Raw genomic sequence first — 23,948 nt, forward strand, 5'->3', positions numbered from 1 at the left:
TAGATCACCTTTATAAGTTACCTAGAAGCAAAGTTATTGCCATTTCCGTTTTTGACAATTTATTAGCTAATTATGCTAATTAAACATGCTAAACCTGACATAAAAAATTGGAGACATGTTTTTTTGGCATTCTGGTAACCCCAAGAATCAAGATATACCTGTCTCCAAAAATTAACATTCCAAAATCACGGAAAGTGATAGGCTCCCCTACTATAGGGTTTCTCTCCAGTGTGAATTCTCTGATGTGTTTTAAGGCTGTCCATCCGAGAGAAATGTTGTCCACACTGATCACATCCATAGGGCTTCTCTCCAGTGTGAATTATCTGGTGTTTTTTCAGGGTGGACTTGTCAGAGAAGTGCTGTCCCCATTGATCACATCCATAGGGTTTCTCACCAGTATGAATTATCTGGTGTGTTTTAAGGCTGGACATTGTAGAGAAGTGGTGGCCACACTGATCACATCCATAGGCCTTTACTCCAGTGTGATTTCTCTGGTGTGTTTTAAGGCTGGACATGTGAGAGAAGTGTTGTCCACACTGATCACATCCATAGGGTAAAATAAGCAATAGGCCTACGTTCTCATTACCATCTAAAAATGAAAAGGGCTATGTTGGGCAGGCCATTAAAACACACACACACACACACACACACAGATCAGGACCCCAGGAAGACTAGAGGCTCAGTCATGTGTCTCTAATGGGGATCCTTCAAAACACACACACACACACACACACACACACACACACACACACACACACACACACACACACACACACACACACACACACACACACACACACAGTAACATTAGTGTGATAAAACACTGCTAGGACATTGGTCTCCCCAAGACCCAGACGTACAAGAACACTCATTATGAACAAACTGATGTATAGTGTATATTTAATAGTGAGAATAGCAGATCTACAATTGTTTACCTATATATAATAAATGGGTGCTGTTGTTGATGTTTTTCTTTTTTGTTTTTTCCTTGTTTTCTTGTCTACCTTGAATGTCTGGTTTGGTAATGCGAAATAAGGCTAAGTTACACTTTTTGTTCACAGCACACACCTGACAAAAGAGCATTATTATTAAATGATGATAGTTAAATAGAATTGTTTAACTGTGATGCATATGTGGCTTTGTTATGGTCTGAAGGTACATTATGTAAGATGTAGCAACACCCTGATCTACACAAACCCAGCAGCTTGTGAGCACTTTACTGCACCATCATTTACTGCATAGCAATGAACATAATTATTGTATGAATGTTAATGCATAAGACTTGTTAAATACTGACAAATGTGGACACACACTGATGCTCATATTGTACTACCAGTAACCTATGAGCAGGAGGGAATTATGCTAGATTAAATAAAAATGAAATTCCATCATGTTGAATAGAAAATAAGATCCATACACAAGATAAAAATTAAACTCCATCACAATAAACTGTATTTTATGTTGTGTATGTCATGTTGATGTTGTCATATTATACATATAATTCCTCTGCTTTTGCATCAATGTCACCCTGGATTAGACTGACTGATCATTATGTCTTAAACTAAAGGCTTTTTGCCTGTATGAGTCATCATGTGTCTTTTTAGATGACCCGCCTGAATAAAGCCTGTACCACAAACTGTACAAGAGTAGGGCCTTTCGCCTGTATGAGTCATCATGTGTGTTTTTAGATGACTTGTGTTAACACAGCCTTTACCACATACTGTACAAGAAAATGGCCTTTCGCCTGTATGAGTCATCATGTGTGTTTTTAGAGTACTCGTCTGAGTAAAGCCTGTACCACAAACTGTACAGGAGAGAGGCTTTTCGCCTGTATGAGTCATCATGTGTGTTTTTAGATTACCCGCCTGAGTAAAGTCTGTACCACATACTGTACAGGAGAAGGGCTTTTCGCCTGTATGAATCCTCATGTGTGTTTTTAGATCACTTGAGGTAACACAGCCTTTACCACATACTGTACAAGAAAATGGCCTTTCGCCTGTATGAGTCATCATGTGTGTTTTTAGAGTACTCGTCTGAGTAAAGCCTGTACCACAAACTGTACAAGAGTAGGGCCTTTCGCCTGTATGAGTCATCATGTGTGTTTTTAGATGACTTGTGTTAACACAGCCTTTACCACAAACTGTACAAGAGTAGGGCTTTTCGCCTGTATGAATCCTCATGTGTGTTTTTAGATTCCACTTTAGATTAAACATTTTGGCACACTCTGTACAATTGAAACTTTTCTTCCGTGTGTGAGTGATTTGTTTTGACGATTCCAAGTCCTGGGACAGCTTGTGCTGTCCTCCCACATTTTGTGTGTTTTGTGATATCAGTGTGTTTAAAGCGGACTGATCTCCCCTAGTCTTCTCCCACTCATCACTGTCTTCAGTGTCAGATTCAGAACAGTGTGAAGAGAGGAGCTGGTTGTCACTAGTTGGTTGTGATGTTCTACAGTCCTCTACATCAGCTTGTGTTTTCATGTGTACAGTTGAGGTACCGGCTACAGGCTCTGTCTCTCTGTTTTCATCATCATCTTCACTTTTCACTGCTAGTAATGTCAACGCTGATCCACCAGCCTCTTCTGGTCTTTGAAGTAGCGCCTCGTGTTCCTCTTTAATCTCTGGATCGTGTGGTTCCTCCTGGACTGGAGCTCCTCTCCTCTTCAGGTGGAACATCCTCTTTACACACAGGGACGTGCAGAAATTCTAAAAAAAAAATACAATGTGTTATGACCCTTATGGTCTAGGAGCAAAGGCCCTGCAACATATTCAAAAAGAAGGACAACCAGATTAGCTTGTAGAGCGGCTATTTTCAGTGCAAAGGATAAATTTGGCTTTACACTTCAGGCATTTATATTTTGCTTTATGGCGACGTTGCTTGCTGAAAGTATCTGACGTACAAGCAAGCTCAGTGTGTTGTGATGAGACACACTGTGGACTTTGTCTGTCGACAGAACTTCTTCAGTTCAGTCATGACTGTCGTTTGAGGTAATGCAACAAAGTTGTAAGAACGGCATATTATCGATTGTAGCATATTTATCATTTACACTTAAACCCCTCAGGCCCCTTTGGATGATGTTGATTGGCGCTGCACTAGTATAGCCTTTGCGTTATTGACATGTTTGTGGTCTGGCGGCTGGAATTTTGTGATGTGTGTTACCTCACCTTGATTCACTCATGATTTCACACCTAATTGTTGAGGGGCGCTAGACCCAACTATATACAGGTTTAATGTTTGTTTTGTTTTAAAAACACCATTGACAATGAAGCGAATTTAAGGTTTGTTTTGTCTCGATGTTTGTTTTACATCATCATGTTGTAAGATGATAAGAGCGCCCCTCACTTCACACGGGTGTGATTTTGTTCCTTTAAGTAGCCTACCACACCCAGAGTGAGCATGTTTTTGGGGGGTTTGCTTTCTTGTATTCTTGCATCCTTGTTATCAGACCCTACAAACCATCCTGCGTGCTCAGATCAGTCAACGCCGGGGAACCTGGAAGCACATTCACTAAAAGCGCCGGGACAGCGCTCCACACTCTTCTCCCTTCTGGCTCCAAAACTTTGAAACCTTGGCTGGTAATCCAGCATGACAGTGTGTCGCGGGTTCGAGTCCCGATCCCAACGAACTTATTGTGTGTCTTCTCTGCCCTTCTCTCTCCCTGTTTCCTGTCTACCTACTGTAAATCTATCAATAAAGGCAGAAAAGCCCCAAAAAATATCTAAAAAGAAAAAACAAACAAACAAAAACTATGGAATGCACTTGTGACGGCCAGAGTCACAATTGACTCTTAATTGACTAATTGGATAATGAACAGGTCATCACCACTTAATTATCCCCATTTGTGCCCAATGTTTTGAGTTGAACATTTATTATTAAATATATTTTGTTTCGTTATTTGTTGATTTTCGCTCTGAATACTGAATGCTATTTGTTTGATTTTGTTATTTTCTTTGAAAGCCAATCCCTGCTTCTAAACATTCAATACAAACTGTTCCAATCTAATTCAAGGGTTCATTTGTCCTTTGTCCGATTTCCTTAAACGACCTGGCTACACAAAAAAGGAGAGGCTAAGTTCCTCTCTGGTGGGTACACGCCTGCCTGGCACCCCAAATAAGCTACTGAGGAAACCATTACACACTTCCCATTGCAATCAGAACTGCAGACTCAGTCCCAATCTTCCACTGTAGCCTGAAAACCCACCACTTCAGACTCCATCTAAGTCCATAGCACTTGCCTTAGCACTTACCCTAGCCTCGACGACCTTAAAGGCCTATGCAAAGACTCAATTTACGTAACTAAGATAGCATTTAATGTAGACATTGTACTCTATAGTGTATACACATAGTTTAATTATATAGATATATTCCACTGTTCTTATCTTACGTATGATTCTTGATTTTTTCTTTTAATGTATTTGATGTATTACCATGTTTTCAACTTTACTAAAGGTTTAAACCACAGTAAATAAAACACTACATACCTATCTTGTACAATTTTACTACAGGTTGCATCATTGCATCAAACAGTCCATGTCTCTGGTCCATCTCTGGCTGTTCCTCTGACAACGTTGAATGTCTTTTGGAGGCCATCTCTCTAGATACTGTAGACCTCTCCCTGTGGTGCTCTGTGGAAATCACCAGTAGAAAGACCTTTCATTATACTACATATTCAAATCAAACTTTACCAAGTCTATTGTCTTGTTCAGTATAAAAGGAGCAGTCACTAGTTGTTCAAGTGCTAAAATAATTATCCCCATCCTGATGTGAACATCAGTTGAAATTAATTGTATATTGAATTTGTAAAAGGGAAAGAAAAGTAAAAAAGTAACACAAATAGCCAAACTACAAGCTGCTCAACATGTGTGGCATCGTGAGCTTGTAAAACATGGCATAATCTTGGACATAGTTTGAATGCTGATTAATAGGGGTGGGACGATATGGGTACCTCACGATACGCTATATATCGCAATATTAGGCCCTCGATAACGATAATATCACAATATTCAATATATTGCGATATTTGCGATATATCAATATATTGTATGAAATTTCATCAACGATATATCACGATATCTGCAATTACAAAATACTTGCAACTGAAAAAATGCTATTTTCGTGCTCGGACACAAGGAGGGACACACACATAGCTGTCTATTGTGGTTGCACCACTCAAACACTAAATTAATAGTGTTTGAAAAAACCCTTTTTTTATATCGATATTTTAATAATCAATATCGATTATTTATCGCGGGAGGACGTATCGATATATATCACCATATCGATATTTCAGCACACCCCTACTGATTAATCGTGATTAATACATTTTTAAACTGCCCTACTCAAAATCTAAGTATTTCTTTAAGCAGTATGTTTTATTGCCTTTAACAGTCTTGACCCACCAGCCTCTTCTGGTCTTTTAAGTAGCTCCTCTTGTTCCTCTTTAATCTGTGGAGGTTGTGGTTCCTCCTGGACCAGACTGGAGCTTCTCTCCTCTTCAGGTGGAACCTCCTCTTTACACACAGGAATGTGCAGAAAGTCTAGGAGAAAATACAAAGAGACTCTATAAAATGTTTGAATCTTGTACCTCATTGCGGAGTAGTGGCTGGAAGAAGTATCAACAGATTACTCTTTGGCCACATTTTCCTAAATTGAACGTTGATGGTGCGCTCTGTTCTGTAAATAGTGTGACCGTTTGTTTACATTGTAGCGTTCTCATAGAAGATGTGAGACAAGCTGAAAGTTAGGTCAGTGAGTCTTCTCCAGCAGGTTAGTTAATACTGAAGTAGAATTAACTGCAAAGCTTCAATGAACCCATTCATATTTTTACTGCCGAACTGTCCCATTCATAATACGATCAATGTAGTCACATTGTTAATGCTAAAATCGATAACGGGGTGATATCGGTTCATCTTTACACCCTCAGTACTGACCCACTTTCACCAATAAAACAAATAAAGATCGAGTAATTTAAACTTACTGAGATCCAGGTGGTCTTCAGGTTCCTGTTTAAGGTGGTATTCAGGTTCCTGTGTAAGGTGGTATTCAGGTTCCTGTGTAAGGTGGTATTCAGGTTCCTGTTTAAGGTGGTATTCAGGTTCCTGTTTAAGGTGGTATTCAGGTTCCTGTGTAAGGTGGTATTTAGGTTCCTGTGTAAGGTGGTATTCAGGTTCCTGTGTAAGGTGGTATTCAGGTTCCTGTTTAATAGAAACAGTTGTGGCTGGAGAACTGATCTTCACCTGCAGACTGGACTCCACACACTGGTCTGGAATAAAGAAATACAATAAATACAATTTAATAAGGAATTTGATGTGATATTAACAACTTTCATAAAAAGGCTGCCGCTGATCATGTGTCATGAAAGGAGTATAATATATGTATCATATTAAACTTTATAAACACCTCCTGTATAAAACTGAACCAGAGTAAACTGAACCAGACTCAGAAAGTTTTAACCAGCTACGCTGACACCCAAACCCTAACATCACAGGGAAGACACAGGTGATTTTTAACGCATATCGTGAGCCGTGACTGTTGTCGGCAGTTGCGGCGTCGGCCACGAAACAAACCAACACTGCCGCGGAACTCCACTAATCCCCCCCCACCTTCCCAGGCAGGTGCTACCCCTCCCCCCGGCAGTGCCGCCCGCGTCTGATTGCCGGTGCCGGAGAATGCACTCGCTCCTTCTGAATTATGGAGATACAAGGTTTCTCTGCCCGGCAGCAATGATAAAAAGTAAACCCAGCTGCTATAATAGAACAGTGAGAAACATGTAGATCGCAGGATTCACATGGAAACGGTGAGGGCCTCACAGAACGTTGACGAGATGACAGTCCCTCATTTCCAAGACTTTAAGCGTCCCACAAAATGAGACCCTGTCCCACATTGTGACTGACAGGCATCAATGTTCAAATGCCCTAATATAGTTCAGTCAGACAACTCACGAATAGATTTACCAATATGTATTACAGAATGAGTAATGAGCAGTGTTGTAACTAACGCCCTTACATCACGCTGCGTTACCTAACGGCGCTACTTTTTGCAGTAACTTGTAACCTAACGCTTTACATTTCCCTATTCCATAACGGCCTTATAGTTATTGTCCGAGCGTTACCCGCGTTATAGCGTTATTATGTCAACGTATGATCAAAGTGAAAAGTTTCCCCATACAGCGCCGTGAGTCTGTCATACAGGCTCTGTGCTGACTGCTGCTGAGAGAGCGCGCCGCTCTCTGTGTTGTACTGTGTTGACAGTTCCGTTTGTGCTCTCATACTAGCCTCTGAGCCCACATGGCTACACACCCTAACATGAACAAAGCATGTCGCAGAAGAGGTCATTGATTGGCTAACGTAGGGCCAGATTTCAGGGTAAGCCAATCAGAGACAGTCTGACAGAGTAGGGCGGGTCTTACTCGTATGTACTCATATGTAAACACAGACACACAAACCCTTGTAACGCATACACAGAAAAGGCCGGTTGAACGAACATTATTACCACATGCTACAATGGCAAAATGCGGATGACAGCGAGATCGGATGCTTTGTGGGTTGGAAATACAAGCATTATTTGAGTACTTGCGGGTAAAGGAAAAGTTTTAACATGCCATGGAGTGTCCCCGCTGTGTGTGATTCCCCGTACTTCCTTTATTATTATTGCTGCTGCTGCTGCTGCATCCCTCCAGGAGGGACCCTCCTGCGCTAGCTAGCATTAGCTAGTGGGCGCCGCAGCACAGTGCCTGACGTTAGCCGTGCGTTAGCCTTGCACACCGTTGCATGCTAACGGGGACCCGTGGCCACCTCCCCGGGCACAGTGATAGGGCTGCCCTCTCCCCCCTTCCCCCCCCCCAGAAAAACATTGAGGTGAAAATGCTAATTATGTGGCGGACAGAAATAATTGTCCACAGCCAAGAAGAGCAATGCAAATCTAAGAAAGCATCTTAAATCAGTCCATGAGCTAGGCTGCCTCATATCACCAAAACAGACAAAGATCGATTTTAAATCGCCACAGAGGCATGTCACCAAGAGTCAACTTGACAAAATTATTGCCAGGTATTTTGTTGAGGAAATGCTTCCCCTCTCAACGGTGGTCTGTTCCTTTCAGAGCACTGGTCAGCAAAATACCAGTGAAAGCAGGGCAGAAATACATTTTCCAAATACCTGAACAGTGAATATTCTAAAATGGAAGATGAGCTCAAAAATACATTTGATGAATTAGAATATCTCTCTACCACTGCAGATATATGGACTCATTTTTTATTTGATTTTTATTATTTTTTTCATATTGCAAATTTGTTTTGAAGGCAAGTTGAGGCTACAATAAAGATGCCTGTCAAAATTTCTGAACATGTTTTATTGTTCCACTACATTTCATAATGTTAGGAGGGAGTTGTCTTTTCTCTTACTGTGCGACAGAACAAAAAAACCTTCTTTTAAATCGTTTTTTATATTATTATTTTTTAAAGTAACTTTCATAATTGTAAGTAAAGTAAAGTAACTTATCTAAAAAAGTTACTTTTTTAGATAAGTAACTATAACTATAACTCTTTACTTTTTAAAAGTAACTTGAACAACACTGGTAATGAGTGCCCAGGTGAAAAAGTAATGTATTTTAATATATTAAAAATATACTTTTAGTACATTTATTATACTGAAAGTATACTTTTGTACTAAAAGTATATTGGTACTTTTGTCAAAGCATGCTAACAGTACATTTTTTTCCAATACATTTTTTTACAAATATAATCAGAGTGCATTCAATATATATTTCTAGAAAGTACATTGAATGTCAACATAATTCTAATTCAATTAAATTAGTTTTTGTTGAACTTAAGTACATTTAACTTTAAATATATTTTAAACTATTGTATTTGAAGTTCTTATACAGTATACTCCTAGGAAAGTATCCTCAATATGCACTTATCTTAAGATATACTATAATATGCATATAGAAAGTATACTTTTCACAAATACAATCAAAATATGTTCAAGTATACATTTTTGTAAGTATGTTAATGCCCAATGTATTGAAGTTTCACTTAATTATACTTCATAAAAGTACATTTTCCATCAGTGCATTTATAGTATAATGCTGACAAAGTATACAGAAAAAGCATTACACTTAAAGTTTACTTTAGTCTACTTTATTTTAAGTATACTATTCATGAATGTTCCTGGATGCTATTAGAAATATATTTCTTACATTATATTTGTAATGTATTGTTATTAAGTAAATTCAAAATATATTGAATATATACACATTAAATGTCAACATAAATTAATTTGTAATTTGTTTAAGTGTACTAAACAAAAATATCAAATGTAATTTTTAAAAGTGTATTCAAATAATGTTTATCTTTTGTTCAACTTAAGTACCTTTCCTTTAAAATATATTTAAAATTATTATATTTTGAGTGTATTAAAATGTACTTATATTGGTGGCTAGAGGAAGTCCATTTCCCAGCAAGCACTGGGGTTCCAAGGACTGTCTGTTATTGTTCTTATTTGTGGTGAATTTAGCTATTTTGTCTCATCCGGTTAAGGAAATAGGTAGCTGATATATTGCACTTTTACCTTAGCGCTAGGTATACTCTTGGTTGCTTGTTTTTGCAGAAAATGCACTAAAGACTTCTGGTGATTAGTAGTTTTTGTTCCCTACCTATGTTGAATACACTTATTGTAAGTCGCTTTGGATAAAAGCGTCTGCTAAATGACTGTAATGTAATAATGTAATGTAATGTGAATATTAGAATGCATATTGGCGTTATTTTATGGGTCATTGTGTTAAGTGTTTTGTTAGTGTTTTTTGGTGATTTATGTTGTTTTATGTAATTTGTTTAGTAAAACCATGACTGTAAATGTCTGTTCATTTGGCCAGTCTCTCTCATACTATATGTGTAGTATCTGTTGGATTGGGTTTGTTGTTGATGGTTGCGCCAACAAAGAGTTGTCATGGCTCTTGCAGGCCGCAACTATACCTCAAGCCTTTACAATATGACAATTTTTGGCATATTCTTTTTTTAAGAATATATGCAAATGTATACTTTTCAGAAGTATATTTAATATACTCATTTGTACTAAATAAATATATATAGTATTAGTAGTATAGTAATTATGCTCAAAATATACTTGGGAGTATAATATAAATTAATTTGAAGTATACTTTCAATAGTTTCAAGTGTACTAGCAATGTAATAATAATGTTACAACACAAACATACTTTAATTGTAATAATAGTATATTTTAAATTAATTGTCTGTGTACTTGTAGTGAGTTTAAATGTGTTATTACATTACTACTTCAAACTATTAAAAGTTTACTTCAAATTAATTTATTACATACTCGTATATTTGTAATACATTGATAGTATACTTGAAACAAATACAAGTATATTTGCAATACATTGATAGTATATTTTAAGCATAATTGCAATATACTCTATATATTTATTTAGTACCCGATATGTATTGTTAATGCACTATAAATGTAATGATAGTATACTTTAATGTACTTAATGACACCAGCAAAAGTGTACTGTGCTGTACTTTATTTGTAATTAAATTGTATTTTTTTCGGGGGGGAAAGTACATTAAAATATATTTAAAATGTGTTTAAATATATCTTTAGTGCAACTTTAGTGCAACTAAGTACAACTTAAATTTTTTGAAAATAATACATTTATATAATAAATGTACTATACTTTAGTATATTTCTTTTTCACCTGGGTGTGCATATGATATTTGACTTGGCGTTCGGCTCTGCTGGATTTTCTCCCTGCTCGGCACGATTAAGCACCAACATGAAACATAAAGAGCACCGAGATAGATATACAATAAAACCCCGATGGGGAGCATAAATAACAGAGCCCACCGGTGGTGCTGGGGTGGTGGTGGGATAAAACATCACACACAACCAGGAACCATAATTATGCAGAGGAAGGCAGAAAGAGCATGCAGTCTAGTGAGCTTAAGTAGCCCGCCCAATTGGTCAGCTGACTGCCGCATCGGCGAATGACGTGTGGGACTTATACGCCCACATAGTAGTAATGCAGCATGTTAAACCCTTGAGTATAGTATGCGCCTTTGAGCATGGCATGAACCCCCTCGAGAATGTCTGACTTAACTAACTCTGCAGGCTACGTCTCATTTAGTCCCCTAATAGTTGGCTTTCTGTTGTAAAGGTCTCTCATTGTCTCTTTTCCTGATAGATGCATTTTTAAGCCTTTAAAATAACACGAGCAATATCCCCAAAGCTACAGTACCAAGTCGGCCATACCACCTATGAGCACATACAAAAATAAAAAGTGAGATGCCAGAGGGGTTTAATAACAACATGATAGGCAATATTAGGCCCATCAGGCGCGCACGCACGCACACACGCACACACACACACACACAGTGACAACAATAAGCTTTACTCTTGTACCTGAACACAAGATTTACCAATAAAGCAAAACGTGAAGTGAAGTGTGTGTGTCACACATACCTGCAGTGTGTAGATCGATGTCCATATCAACATCAATGTCCAGCACTTTGTTTTGTTTCTCCAGCAGAGTTTCTAGTGTCTCCATCTCTCTCTGGAAGAGGTTGCACATGACCTGAGCAGCCAAACTGAGGCGCTCCAACACAAACACTCTGACATCAAGCTTCACACAACAAACATCAGCACCACCACTCTGCTGCTGTTTGTCCAAAACACACAATATGTCCTCTCCCACCGACGTCATGTGTTCATTTATCTCCACCCGTACAGACTCCATTTGACACGTTTTGACGTCCATTATGAGACGTTGTTTTTAGTAGCACTCCCTTTATTTCACACCACGATGAAAAACAACCACAGAGCTAAAGGCTACCAACCACCATGCTGCAGTGCTAACCGCTGCTACACGCACAACCCTGCTTCCGGGTCAAAGTGTTTCACGCATGAGCAAAAAACAATCCACATACTGTTGCCTTAATGTCTTTCGCCCCCTGGTGGTGGAGGTGTGTTGCTGTCACTAAATGATAATGATAGATCTAATATGTAAGGTTTGCGTTTTGCAACTGTCTTCAAATCCCACTATGGATTTTCTATGGGGTTCAAGTCAGTAGACTGTGATGACCACTGTGGAATAGTGGAAAATAGACGATCTACAACCTCACAGCGAGTTGTGGTGTGACACGCTTTGAGCTTGTAGATCAGCTATTTTCACATTATAGGCCTATATCATTTTGACAATGACATATGAATCCAGCAATGCATTGATATTAAAATGAAAAAGTACTTTGTAATTTGTAAATTTTAATTCTTGAGTATACGTCCTTTGTCCACCACTGATGAAATCAGGGAATCTAAGTTAAAGTGGCCGACATGTGGATTATTGTTATATAATTACCATATGGTTATTGTTATAATAATAATAATAATGTCTAATTAAAGCAGTCATAATCACCACCCACTGCCGTTATAGGAACCTGCCGCCCCTGAGCTGACCTGTTCTGACATTCCATATGTTGATCCTCCCCACACATCCTTCCTGTTCTGACATTCCATATGTTGATCTGACCTCATCAAACCCTGTACACTCAAGACACGCTCCATATATGACCAGTACAATTACATGACAGGCAGATGTTGGTGCATTTCTGCCTGACGCACCTCCGACGGTGCCTAAGCGCCAGCTGTAGCTGAGAGCCATCCTGGCCTTGCCCCTTGCTCACCAGGTAGTGACCCCCAGACTGCTGCCATGAAGCCGATGTCCCTCAAGAAGCGGTTTGTTGAGAGGCCAGCATAGCCGCGGCAGCCAACTCCCACTGCATAAGTTGTTGCTCTCCAGCCTTTCTCTTGGCATTCTGCCACTAACTCTGCATACCGAGCCTTTTTCCTCTCGTACGCTTCCTGGATGTTCTGCTCCCAAGGGACCGTCAACTCGACCAACAGGACTCGCTTCTCGGTTGATGGCCACCTGTAACGACCCTGGGCCAAGGCCGTCTGGCAGCCACACAGGATGTGGCAGAGATTTCCCATGCCTGTTTCACAGAGGCCACAGTTGTCCTCAGAGCCATACCATCATGCCAGGTTTTTTCCTGAGGCGTCTTCCACAGGTCACTCCATTTCACTGACCTTGGTATGAAGCCCTCCCACTTTGTCCACTGGCCTTGCTGGCATTGGCCAATAGACTTGGCGAAGAACCTGTCTTCCTCCATCCTTGTCATCTCTGTGACCACCAGATTTTCCTTTCTTTCAATTAACTACATAATTAATTGCATATGTTGATCGGACCCCCCATGCCAAAGCGCCAGCGCTCACCCAGCAGTCTGCCGTCTTCCGTCACCCAGGCGGATGCGTGCACGCAACCTCGTCACTTCACGTCTTACTGGTTTTTAGTATGTGTCTGTTATTGAGCACTTGTAGAATGTGTGGATTTGTGTGCACCTCCTGTTATTGTTATGTATAAAAATAATAAAGTAGTGAAACATTAATCAGCTGATCAGTCAGTCTATCAAATAAATACAAACTAAAGAGCTCATGCAGCATAATGCTCTGCTTTGTAAACCACAGTAGGTCTACTTTACAGGGCTGTAAGCCTATTCTTATATGTGGCACCCACAACAAGTTATTGTTTATATGTGTAATTCGTTTTATTTGTATATATACACCTGTATTCATGATTGATGATTCATGTGAACAAGAATAACAGCCACTATGGACAGTAGGGGGCAGTGTCCGTCTGTTACATGCTGGGGGAACCACAGTGTACTGACGTGATTTCCTGCAAGACGCCATTATCTGATGGATCTTGCAAAGAGATGACACGTTGACCGCGAGAATATTTTTCGGAGGGCATGAGACGCAGAGAGTTTGAAATGGCGTCAGGACACGACTCCGAAGAAATGACAAGCGAGGATGGAGAACGGGAAATTGATCCAGATAGGGACAAAGAACATGGAAGTGAAAACAAAAGGAAAAGGAGGATATCTTCAGAAAGTGACCAAGAGCAGGGGGATTTTGTTGTCGGGTTGAGAGCAGGGAAGCAGCTAGACGGCATCTTCAGTGAGCCACAAGTTGTGGCAAAGAGCGTGGAGCGGAATATTGGAAAAGTCAAGTCAGTGAGGATCACCAGAACAGGACTCGTAATAATTGAATGCACGGACGCTGATCAGATGAGGCAAGCTCTACGTACTAGGGCATTCCGTGGATGTCCAGTGACTACTATGAGGTTGGGAGGAGCAAAAAAGAGAATTAAGGGAGTGATCAGTGGCGTTCCATTTACAGTAAAGTCTGACGAGTTTCTTGATGTTGAAGGAGTACGGGATGCAAAGCGGCTCACACGGTTTAGAGATGGGGAAAGAGAAGAGACCAAGTCTGTTTGCCTAACTTTTGAAGGGGACATGCTTCCAGAGCGAGTGTATTGCCATTACTTGAGCTACAGGGTCCGGCTGTTTGAAAGAGCACCACTCCGGTGCTTCTGCTGTCAAATGTATGGACATGTCGCGGCAGTATGTAGGGGGATTAAAAGATGCCCGAGGTGCAGTGAGGAAAACTGCGGGGGTTGCAGTGAAAAACCAGCAAAGTGCCTGCATTGTGGGGGAGAACACTATACAGGGTCAGCGCAGTGTCCTAAGAAGGCAAAGGAAATCAAAGTGGAAAAGGTTAGAACTGGAAAGAGGGACATGTCCTATGCCGAAGCAGTGAAGAGAGTGGAGGAAAGTGAGGTAAGGAGAGAGGCAGGAGTGGCAGAGGAACAAAAGAGAAATGCAGCTGAGCCTGAGGGCATCTGTATAGACAAAACAAGTTTTTTGGCGTTTATACAAAACTAGTCGCCAAAGACCCGACCTCTACCACCACCCCCACCAGTGACCCAGATGGCTACAATAAAGATGCCTGTCAAAATCTCTGAACATATCTTTTGAGTTGTATTGTTCCACTACATTCCATAAGGTAAGCTACAATGAAAAACAAAACCCAACAAAAACCCATTTTTAAAATCATTTTTTAAAGTAAAGTAAAGATTTTTGCAGGTATATAGGGTAAATCCTTCAACTCATTTAGGTGCGATTCACAGATTTTACGGATTCTTGACAGTGATGCTACAATCCCGTGAGTTTCCAACACCCGCACGAGTCCTGGTAGAAATTCATCAGTCCATAGCTTGTTCATTAAATCTTTAAAATGAATGTAGAAGTAATATCTAGGTGTAGCACCCAAACACGTGTGTTCGGTTTGGCTAGAATGGTTTATATGGCAGCCGTTGCAACCTACTCTCATCTGTTCAGTTATAGCATTTTGGAGTAGTTTAACAACACATATTCTGATAATATCTATACATTTTGTACTGAGCACCCATCAGTATGGTCCAGGGGTAAATTCACTATGGATGGTGATGGTGAAGGCCTTGCAGTTGAAGTGTCATCATTGTCATGGGACTCAGGTGAATGTATGGGTGATGGCCAGACGAAGGGTGAGTCACGCGTATCATAGGAATACACAGGTGATGATGGAGGTGAGCTCCAGAATGACATCTCACCGTATCCATTATCGTCATCGCCAGCCATGAACCGGGGTGGATTGGTGTACATCCATGGATCCTCATCCATGGCCCTCAGGCTCTCATGGGTCCTCCAGTAGGGGTTGTCTCCTCCACTTGCTCTGTCTTCCCCCATAGAAAAAGTAGAGTCCTCCATAATTCTTACAGGGTAGTATACTATGCTTTGCAACTTTTGCAACTAGTGGTCCTTCGGTTTCTAGCTACGAGGTGTATCTGCTGCCTCTAGTGGTCCTTTGGGTTTTCTAGATGAGGGGATGAGATGTAATAGCTCCATCTAGTGGTCTTTTGGGTCTCTAGCTAGTTAGAAAGCATCACCTCTCTGGGGATACGGTCTTGAATACATGGGCGGGTATGCTGTAAGTAGGAAAAGTTGTTGTTTCTTTAAGATTTGTTTTTGGCTTTTTGCCTTTATTGATAATTACAAGTGAAGATAGACAGGAAAGAGGGAGAGAGAGAAGGGGAGAGACATGCAGCAAAGGTAGTCATGAGCGGGACTCAAACACACAACGCACTGTCAGGCCAGAGCCTATATGTGGCATGGGCCTGGACCACTAGGCCAGAGCCTATATGGGGCATGGGCCTGGACCACTAGGCCAGAGCCTATATGTGGCATGGGCCTGGATCACTAGGCAAGAGCCTATATGGGGCATGGGCCTGGACCACTAGGCCAGAGCCTATATGTGGCATGGGCCTGGACCACTAGGCCAGAGCCTATATGTGGCATGGGCCTGGACCACTAGGCCAGAGCCTATATGTGGCATGGGCCTGGACCACTAGGCCAGAGCCTATATGTGGCATGGGCCTGGACCACTAGGCCAGAGCCTATATGTGGCATGGGCCTGGACCACTAGGCCAGAGCCTATATGAGGCATGGGCCTGGACCACTAGGCCAGAGCCTATATGGGGCATGGGCCTGGACCACTAGGCCAGAGCCTATATGGGGCATGGGCCTGGACCACTAGGCCAGAGCCTATATGTGGCATGGGCCTGGACCACTAGGCCAGAGCCTATATGTGGCATGGGCCTGGACCACTAGGCCAGAGCCTATATGTGGCATGGGCCTGGACCACTAGGCCAGAGCCTATATGTGGCATGGGCCTGGACCACTAGGCCAGAGCCTATATGTGGCATGGGCCTGGACCACTAGGCCAGAGCCTATATGTGGCATGGGCCTCGACCACTAGACCAGAGCCTATATGTGGCATGGGCCTGGACCACTAGACCAGAGCCTATATGTGGCATGGGCCTGGACCACTAGGCCAGCGGGCGCCCAAAGTGTTTTTCATTAACCTGGGCATTTCCCAGAGTATAATTTGTCAGGATTCATTGTTCCTTGTTGTGTCATTCTGAAGGAATCAATTAAAAAGGCTATTTATTTATTTACTTTACCTCGAATGTCTGGTTTAGTAATGTGAAATAAGGCTGAAAAAAGGCTAAGTTATACTTTTTGTTAACAGCACACACCTGACAAAAGAGCATTGAAATTAAATAATGATGATAGTAAAATACGAATAGAATTGTTTAACTGCAATGCATACATGTATGTGGCTGTTATGGTCTGTAGGTACATTATGTAAGATGTAGCAACACCCTGATCTACACAAACCCAGCAGCTTGTGAGCACTTTACTGCACCATCATTTACTGCATAAGACTTGTTAAATACTGATAAATGTGGACACACACACTGATGCTCATATTGTACTACCAGTAACCTATGAGCTGGAGGGAATAATGCAAGCTAAAATAAAAATAAAATTCCATCATGTTGAATAGAAAATAAGATCCATACACAAGATACAAATTAAACTCCATCACAAGGAACTATTAATGTGTATTTTATTCAGTCATGTTGATATTGTCAGATTATACATGTAATTCCTCTGCTTTTGCATCATTGTCATCCTGGATTAGACTGACTGATCATTATGACTTAAACTAAAGGCTTTTTGCCTGTATGAGTCTTCATGTGTCTTTTTAGAGTACCCGCCTGAGAAAAGCCTGTACCACATACTGTACAGGAGAAGGGCTTTTCGCCTGTATGAGTCATCATGTGTGTTTTTAGATTACCCGCCTGAGTAAAGCCTGTACCACATACTGTACAGGAGAAGGGCTTTTCGCCTGTATGAGTCATCATGTGTGTTGGTAGATGATGCGCCCGAGTAAAGCCCGTACCACAAACTGTACAAGAAAATGGCTTTTCGCCTGTATGAGTCATCATGTGTCTTTTTAGATCACCCTTGTGAGCACAGCTTTTACCACATACTGTACAAGAAAATGGCCTTTCACCTGTATGAATCTTCATGTGTGATTTAGAATTTCCCCTTTAGATTAAACATTTTGCCACACACTGTACAATTAAAACTTTTCGTCCCTGTGTGACTCGTCATGGAGTCAGTTTGTTTCGATGATTTCAGATCCTGGGACAGCTTGTGCTGTCCTCCCACATTTTGTGTGTTTTGTGATTTCAGTGTGTTTAAAGCTGACTGATCTCCCCTAGTCTCCTCCCACTCCTCACTGTCTTCAGTGTCAGATTCAGAACAGTGTGAAGAGAGGAGCTGGTTGTCACTAGTTGGTTGTGATGTTCCACAGTCCTCTACATCAGCTTGTGCTTTCATGTGTACAGTTGAGGTGCCGGCTACAGGCTCTGTGTCTCTGTTTTCAATATCATCTTCGCTTTTCACTGCTAGTAATGTTAACCTTTGTCCACCAGCCTCTTCTGTTGTGTGAAATAGCTCCTCATGTTCATCTTTAATCTCTGGAGCTTGTGGTTCCTCCTGGACCAGACTGGAGCTCCTCTCCTCTTCCGGTGGAACCTCCTCTTTACACACAGGGACGTGCAGAAAGTCTACAAAAACAATACAATGTGTTACGACCCTTATGGTCTAGGAGCAAAGTCCCTGCAACATATTCAAAAAGACAACCAGATTAGCTTGTAGAGCGGCTATTTTCGCTGCGGGACCCCGTCATATGGCAAAGGATACATTTGGCTTTACACTTCAGGCATTTATATTTTGCCTTATGGCGGCGTTGCTCGCTGAAGGTATCTGACCTATAAGCAAGCTCAGAGACCCCCTTTCTCACCGGTTCGTTCCCAATGGGAACCGGTTAAGGTTCTTTTAGGTTTTTAGTCCATGAGACAGTTCTTGATTACTGTAAATCACTCTGGATTAAGAGCGTCTGCTAAATGCCTAAATTGTCTAACTTTACTACAGGTTTAAACCACAGTAAATAAAACACTACATACCTATCTTGTACAATTTTACTACAGGTTGCATCCTTGCATCAAACAGTCCACATCTCTGGTCCATCTCTGGCTGTTACTCTGACAAGGCTGAATGTCTTTTGGAGGCCATCTCTCTAGATACTGTAGACCTCTCCCTGTGGTGCTCTGTGGAAATCACCAGTAGAAATTCAAATCAAACTTTATCATATCTAGTTTAGTATAAAGGAGTTGTTCACGTGCTAAAATAATTATCCCCATCCTGATGTGAACATCAGGTGAAAATAAATTGTTTATTGAATTTGTAAAAGGGAAAGAAAGGTAAAAAAGTAACACAAATAGCCAATCTACAAGCTGCTCAAAATGTGTGGAATCGTGAGCTTGTAAAACATGTCATAATCTTGGACACAGTTTGAATGCTGATTAATGGTGAATAATACATTTTTTAAACTGAGATGCATCCGATTAAAATGTTTAATCGTTTGACAGCCCTACTCAAAATAAAATAAGTATTTATTTAAGCAGTATTTGTTTGTATTGCCTATTTGAAACATGTCAACATTCATTGACCCACCAGCCTCTTCTGGTCTTTGAATTAGCTCCTCTTGTTCGTCTTTAATCTGTGGAGGTTGTGGTAACTCCTGGACCAGACTGGAGCTCCTCTCCTCTTCAGGTGGAACCTCCTCTTCACACACAGGAACGTGCAGAAAGTCTATGAAAAAATACAAAGAGACTATCCATACAAGGTTTGAATCTTGTACCTCAATGCAGAGTAGAGGCTGGAAAAAGTATCAACAGATTACTCTTTGGCCACATTTTCCAAAATTGAACTTTGATGGTGCGCTGACTGCGTAGTATAGCGTTCTCATAGAAAATATGAGACGAGTTGAATGTTAGGTCTTCTCCAGCAGGTTAGTTGTTAACTATGGAATTGCGCATTTCCCATCAGTTGGTGTGTCGGCACCATATATGGTGGTAGGGGTGAGAGAACGTGTGACATCATCAGGGATGGAGATCCCTGATTTCATCAATATTAAGCCCATACTGTAAATGGAGATCCCTGATGTCATCAATATTGGCCAGTAACTCTACATCTGACCTCAAACCCTAAGATCTCCATATATGGAGCTGACCTGTTCTGACATGCCATATGTTGATCCTACATCCATCCTTCCTCTTCGATGTCTCCCTTTTGACAGATACCTATCCATTTAAACTCTAGATGGGCCTGCCCCAAAGTTATTAGTGCAGCCGCGCCCAGCAGCCAGCGAAAACTAGACTTCTTAAGTCTAGTTTTCATGCAGGTCTCCGGACATCTCAGCCATTTTCCATCGGAAATGAGGAGGTGGAGAGGGTTTCTAACTTTAAGTTTCTGGGCGTGACTGTGGCCGACGACCTGTCCTGGAGGACCACCATCACCTCTGATGTGGGGAATGCACAGCAACGCCTTTTCTTTCTAAGGAAATTTAGATGGCCAAAACTCCCACAGAGCCTGTTGATCAACTTCTACCACTGTGCAGTAGAGTGTGCTCATCAACTGGTGTGGTTTTCCAGCTGCACCAGGGCAGAGAAGGAGGGCCTCCACAGAGTGGTCAAGGCTGCAGGGAGGATCATTGGGACCAGCCTCCCAGAGATCTCCACAGTCTTCACCTCCCACTGCCTACGCTGTGCCAATAACATCCTACAGGACCAGTTCCACCCAGCACACCATCTTATCCAACGTCTGCCCTCTAGTAGGAGATACCGATCTATCTGGTCCAGAACCAGCAGGCTGAATGAACAACCTGCCCCCCGCCTACCCCATCCCTGACCCTCCTCTATAGTATTATACGTGTACTGTACTGGACTTGGACTATGCATTAAACTTTGCATTGCTGAACTATATTATTATTACACTGCACTATTACGTTGCACTTTGGGTATTATGTATTACAGTGCGTTTATTTGTATGCCAGTGGTGCAGCTCAACTTGCATTGTTTCGTGCAAGCAATGACAATAAAGATCTATCTATCTATCTATCTATCTATCTATCTATCTATCTATCTATCTATCTCTCTATAGTATGTAAACATCAGGTGAAAATGAAAATTATATTGAGAAAAAGTCAAGAAGTAACACAAATACCTGATCTACAAGCTGCTCAACGTGTGTGGTATTGTGAGCTTGTAAAACATGGAATAATCTTGGACATAGTTTGAATGCTGATTAATCGTGATTAATATATTTTTAAACTGAGATTAATCTGGTTAAAATGTTCAATCATTTGACAGCCCTACTTAAAATGTATTTCAAAATGTAAAAGTATTTCTTTAAGCAGTATTTTTTATTGCGTATTTGAAAACAGTCATTGACCCACCAGCCTCTTCTGGTCTTTGAAGTAGCTCCTCTTGTTCCTTAATCTGTGGAGGTTGTGGTTCCTCCTGGACCAGACTGGAGCTCCTCTTCTCTTCAGGTGAGACCTCCTCTTTACACACAAGAATGTGCAGAAAGTCGAGGAAAAAATACAAAGACTCTATAAAAGGTTTGGATCTTGTACCTCAGTGCGGAGTAGTGGATGGAAAAAGTATCAACAGATTACTCTTTGGCAACATTTTCCTAAATTGAACTTTGATGGTGCGCTGACTGCGCTCTGTGCTGTATGGCCTTTTGTTTACATTGTAGTGTTCTCATAGAAGATGTGAGACGAGATGAATGTTAGGTCAGTGAGTCTTCTTCAGCAGGTTAGTTAATACTGAAATAGAATTAACTGCAAAGCTTCAGTGAACCCATTCATACTTTTACTGCCGAACCGTCGTCCCATAACAGGGTCATATCGGTTCATCTTTACACTCTCAGTACCGACCCACTTTCACTAATAAAACAAATAAAGACAGAGTAATTTAAACTTACTGAGAGCCAGGTGGTCTTCAGGTTCCTGTTTAAGGTGGTATTCAGGTTCCTGTTTAAGGTGGTCTTCAGGTTCCTGTTTGTCTTCAGGTTCCTGTTTAAGGTGGTATTCAGGTTCCTGTTTAAGGTGGTCGTCAGGTTCCTGTTTAATAGAAACAGTCGTGGCTAGAGAACTGATCTTCACCTGCAGACTGGACTCCACACACTGGTCTGGAATAAAGCCTAAAGGAATACAATAAATAATTTAATAATGCATTTTCATGTGAGATTAATAACTTTCATAAAAAGACTGCCGCTGATCATGTGTCATGAATAATGACACATGATCATATATATATACATATAATATATGTATGATATTAAACGTTATAAACAGCTCCTGTATAAAACTGAACCAGACTAAATTAATTTAAATTATGAATCAGAATGTTTTTTGGTTTGTTTTTTTTAAATGAAAAATGAAAGAACAAAATGAAAAATCTAGCAAGCAGAATTATTTGTGTCCAAAACTGTTACTTTTCAGAAAATAAAATATAAAAAAATCACACCCCTGTGAAGTGAGTGGTGCAACTCTGTCCCACAGAGTTGCACCACTCACTTCACACCCCTGTGTGATTTTTATTATTACAGTAGAAGTTTACAGACCAAACTGTAAATAAAAGGTTTACATGACTTTCTGCCTCAGTCCGTATATAGCGAGCTGTATTGTATAAGCAGAGAACAGAGTTGCACCGCTCACTTCACAGGGGTGTGATTTTTATTATTACAGTAGAAGTTTACAGACCAAACTGTAAAAAAAAGGTTTACATGACTTTCTGTCTCAGATGCGAGTGCATCGGTTCATTCACCGTGTATCGGATACAATTGACGGGTGAAATCTCGATGCAACGTTCGCGGAGTGCTTGTATCGGTAAAATCCATGGTTGCACAACTTGCACCGGTTTTTTCATGTTGTAAATGTAAAGGAAGAAAAAAAAGGTCTGCGCGCTGCAGTGCACAGTCAGTGAACAGAAGCTGCCGTACGACGGTGCAGAGTAGACACGTTGAGACAACAAACAGACTAATAAAGAGCACCCGCGACTAACAGAAGTGAGCCCCACGCATTAAACAAGAGAAGCAACACCTTTAGCTTTATAAAATCGCTGTCCGAGCTTTGTACGTTGATCAGTTGTTGACTTTTCACTGTAGTGCTGAGCGCTGGTAATGATCCACACTCCACATCTGTTCTCGCTGATTCTCCGACGCAAATGCGAATCTGCGTCGCGATCATCAATTTGTAATTAAAGAAAGCTTCTGCACACACGTGTACAACAACAACGCCACAGCTGGGTGTACTGCTTGCGTTTATAGTCGTTTTCAACCGTTTCACAACTTTCCACTGTCCAGCTTTCCCCTGTTCTCTGGGATAGAAGCCTCATTTATATTCTGCAGCACGACGGTGTCGCATGCATACAATTGCAGATGCACAAGCTCACAGCGCGGAGTGGATGCGACGCGTTGTGAGCTTGTAGATCTGCACCTGCTATTTATTTAAAACGTTAATAATACAGGCAGGCCAGGGTCTTCAATGTTTTTCAGGTCAAGCCAAGGACCCCTTAGCTGAGAGTGAGAGATAGATCAAGCAGGGACCCCCCACTATACATAGGCTATTACATTATAAAACTGTGTTGCAGACAAACTAGACATATAGACTTGTTTGACAGCACTACCAGTGTGACCTGTAAATTAATGTTTTGTTTATTTGTTTCTTTTCTATTTATATGTTAGTAACATATAATAGGCTATTACATTTTAATCTCTTAAACCCTCTATACTCAAAACCTCAAATTGACCTTTATGGTATACAGTAGGCCTATATATTAATTATATACTATAGCCTATGATTAGTAATCTAACAATACCACAGTAACCAGCAGAGAGCAGACCCTTGTTTACTTACATAATGATATAAGTTGGGTTGTTTGTTATAATACTAACCTACAGTAAAACAATAAATTGCTTTAATTTAAATGTAATGCATTTTTTTTTACATGTTTTGGGAAATTAACAGAGCTTTAATATAAATCCTTTATATTGTGTTGAATCGCCATCAAATCGCATCGTATCGGAAGAGGGGTGAATCGTATCGCCAGAAGATTCCATGTATCGCTAAAGTATCGTATCGCTGGCAGTGCATCAAGATGCGCATCGAATCGGGCACAGTGATGAGATTCACATGCCTAACACACACACACACACACACACACACACACACACACACACACACACACACACACACACACACACACACACACACACACACACACACACACACACAC

The 23,948-nt window shown here is 40.9% G+C and overlaps 2 protein-coding genes and 1 long non-coding RNA gene across 3 annotated transcripts in view; all 3 read right to left on the minus strand.

Annotated features, from left to right (window-relative positions):
- LOC306919360 (uncharacterized protein) overlaps positions 1-21,162 on the minus strand; it is a gene marked incomplete at its 3' end in the record, with an annotated part of 157,127 nt that extends 135,965 nt beyond the window's left edge. The window contains exons 1-2 of the mRNA XM_079532154.1: positions 21,101-21,162; positions 19,318-19,428 (exon numbers count right to left, since the gene is read on the minus strand). The remainder of the gene's footprint in view (positions 1-19,317; positions 19,429-21,100) is intronic.
- The window catches only part of LOC306919402 (uncharacterized protein), a gene marked incomplete at its 3' end in the record, with an annotated part of 342,672 nt that overhangs the window by 288,279 nt on the left and 30,445 nt on the right, over positions 1-23,948 (minus strand). The gene's annotated exons all lie outside the window — the stretch shown is intronic.
- LOC306919450 lies at positions 906-5,530 on the minus strand. The gene is made up of 3 exons (XR_013789531.1): positions 5,399-5,530; positions 4,481-4,624; positions 906-2,705 (listed from the first exon to the last, which is right to left on the minus strand). It is a non-coding gene; the product is annotated as an uncharacterized lncRNA (long non-coding RNA).

The sequence above is a fragment of the Electrona antarctica genome, assembly GCF_951216825.1.
Source record: "Electrona antarctica genome assembly, contig: scaffold_25, whole genome shotgun sequence".
NCBI lineage: Eukaryota > Metazoa > Chordata > Actinopteri > Myctophiformes > Myctophidae > Electrona > Electrona antarctica.